Genomic DNA, 3,154 nt, shown 5'->3' on the forward strand with positions numbered 1-3,154 from the left:
ATTGTTTGCCACTTATGTATGTTTATTTATTAATTTTTGAGATTTTTCAATCAATCAAAATTCTTAAGCGGGTCTCGCTGTATATATTTTTGAAATAAAATTACTCCACCTTGTACACCAAAAAATTTTTTTAAACCATCATGCATAGCAGTTCGTTGATCTTATCTTCACGGCTACCGAAATCACCAACCACAACGTAATGATAAGCCTTCTTTGGCCAGCCGCCGGTTCATGTGTTGAGCTTGAATGGCCACAGGAAGTTGGAGGCTTTCCACTTTAAAGTGGGATCCAACGGTGAATATTTCGTGTGCCAAATAATCAACACAGTGAATATGGTGCGCTTTGCGCAATTTGCGTTCGATCACCAAGTAGTCAGAAATCGGGACACGCTGATGGTTGTGCTTGACAATCCCACGTTTTTAGAACAATTCACGCACCGATTTAAGATTTGAATAACCCCATGTAATATAGGATTCGGCAATACGTAGCATATTAATGGTTGCCTTGTTCAATACATACATAGATACATATGATGCAACCAGGCACTAAAAAATAAAATTGATTGTTCGGATATGACATCCTTTGTTATAATTCCTCCGCTTATGAAGCTGGAAACATGAAACTTCGCGCTTTTTCTACTCATTACCTAAAGTGAGCTTACAGTGAAAATGACAAAGATCGGTTGACTACAACCTATAGCCTCCATACCAGTTGTATGTTGTATGTTGTTCAGATATTGGGGTTTTAGATATAACTCCATTTATGAAGCTAGGAACATGAAATTTCACACTATTTTCAGTCACTACCAACAGAAAGCTTACAGGGAAAATTTGTAGGCTCCGTACAACTGATTGTTCAAATATTAGGTTTTTTGATATAACTGCTCCATCTATGAAGCTATAAACATAAAGCCGATTGTTTAGTTATTGGGTTTTGCTCCTTCAGTGGGACGAATAAAACCGAGCATTTTCGTGAGTCTCTCTGTCTTCGGCATAGCCGAAAACAGCACTTCCCTTACTTGTTTTCTGTATAATATCTGTCGGGATGTTTAGTTTAGTTGTAGTTACATATATCAGTATAGTGGGTGGTGATGCCGACTTAGGCGCACCTGGACGGTTAGATTGGATATTGAAAGCAAGATTGAGAATGAGAGTAAAGTTATGATTAAGATAAGGATTGAGATAAAAAATGCTTTTACATGAGGGGATTTACTGATTTTGATCGTCTGCAAAAGTTGACTTTCTGTCTAAAATTTTTTTATCTCCATTTATACGTCGGCGGACGGCGGAAATTAGGATTGAGATTGAGATCAAGATTACTGGGTTAAGATTTAGATTAAGATCAGGAGTGAGGTTAATAATAAGATTAAGATCTATATTGAATATTAAGATAATTATTCCTCGATTAAGATTAAGATTGAATTTGAGATTAAGATTGAGATTGAGATTAAGATTGGGGTTAAGATGTTGATATTAATATAGTTGTTCATGATGAAGTGGAATAATTTCCGTCGCGAGTAGAATCCTCGTAACTTCTAGTGTTAGTCACTGTAAACGAATTTTCAATTTTTAGATAAAGATTTGGACGTGCAACTTATGTCATGCCATCAAAGAAACCACGACAGTCAGTCTAGTTCTGATGATTGCATAAATGAATTAGCTGAACTCACGATTGTACCGGCAACTATAAGTGAAGAATCGTCTACTTTGCTAAAAAAAAAAAAAACTAGCCGAGTAAAAGCATCGATTTCAAATGTATATGTTTCCATGGCAGCGAGTATAGTGAACAGCAAAGCGTACATAAACGTTTGTAAAGGAAGCTTTGCTCGATGCTAGCTCTTCGCTTTGCTCGCCGCTCCACTATGTTTTTACCCTTAGACTATTAATTGAAAACATTTTATAACTATAAGGGTATTTTCATTAAAAGTATATTACTTTCCTAACTATTTTAGGAAATGCTGAGATGAAGAAAATAAAAGAAACGCTACGTTTGAGAGGAAACTATGTATATAACACCGACAAAGCTTACAACAAAACAGGGGAGTTACTCGTATCTCGGAGACCCAAAGAAGAAAGATCTGCAAGATTGTATAAAACTGGTCATAATTGTAAAGGCGCTTTCTCGGTCAAAACAATCAGACGTCATCGCCAAAATTGTCTCGGTGCCTCAAGTAAAGCTGAACGATCTAATGTCATCCTTTCAAGGCAAATCGAGGGGCGGTTGCACAACTCTGCTAATGACTGGCTTGCCAAAGTCATGGAGGTATTGAGAGAAGATGATATTGTTCGATGAAGTAGCAGATTTTAAATCAATTTACAACCCAAAACTGTACAAAACTATGCTGGATGCTGTAAGAAAACTCTCGGGGTTTGATCCATTGACTGGAATTATCAGACTCCATCACTGGTTACTTCCGTCGGAACGTATATTAAAGCAGTTGGTGACCTTCTGAAACTTCACTGGGTTGAAAACATTGATGAGGAGAAGGAAAAAATTGTTGATAAATACTTGTTTCTTCATACTATGCAATACAGCCAAGTCGTCAACAGGGTCGCACGTGAAGCTCAATCGGCAAAACATCGAAAACAAGTGAAACCATTGCAAACTACCAGCGACAATAAAAAACTATCAGATCATCTTAATAATGAAATCATTAGTACTTACACACATCTCACTGAACAATACTGTTATCAGACCTGGCTCAGCCTACTCCAATATACCTTGATTTGTATTCAGACTTTTAATCGTCGTAGAGCTGAAGAAAATGGAAGAGCGTTGATCGCTGATCTTAACGCAATGGAGAAAATATCAGAAACCGAACAGCCAGAGATCAATGAGAGATTATCTGCAAAACAGAAAACTTTGGTCGAGAAATATTCAAGATTTGTCATCACCGGAAAGTTTGGCCGTGATGTTCCTGTTCTGCTAAACTCACAAATGGAAAAATCTATTCGCTTGATATTATCGCATCGGAGCTCCACGAAGGTCCCAACAAAGACTCCGTATATATATTTGGTATCCCTGGCTTTACTGCTGATGCGACAGTTTTCAAATGAATGTGGTGCTGAACACCCTGAGAGACTACGTGGAACGTATTTGTGAAAGCACGCACACTGTGTCCACTGCGGCAATAAATCAATTTGGACCTGCTCTC

At 37.6% G+C, this 3,154-nt stretch overlaps 1 protein-coding gene across 1 annotated transcript in view; it reads left to right on the forward strand.

The window, feature by feature from the left end:
* Positions 1 to 3,154, forward strand: part of LOC118736366 — a 443,387-nt gene that overhangs the window by 299,233 nt on the left and 141,000 nt on the right. The gene's annotated exons all lie outside the window — the stretch shown is intronic.

This window comes from Rhagoletis pomonella, unplaced genomic scaffold (assembly GCF_013731165.1).
Source record: "Rhagoletis pomonella isolate Grant_MI unplaced genomic scaffold, Rhpom_1.0 Rhpom_scaffold_00003, whole genome shotgun sequence".
Taxonomy (NCBI): domain Eukaryota; kingdom Metazoa; phylum Arthropoda; class Insecta; order Diptera; family Tephritidae; genus Rhagoletis; species Rhagoletis pomonella.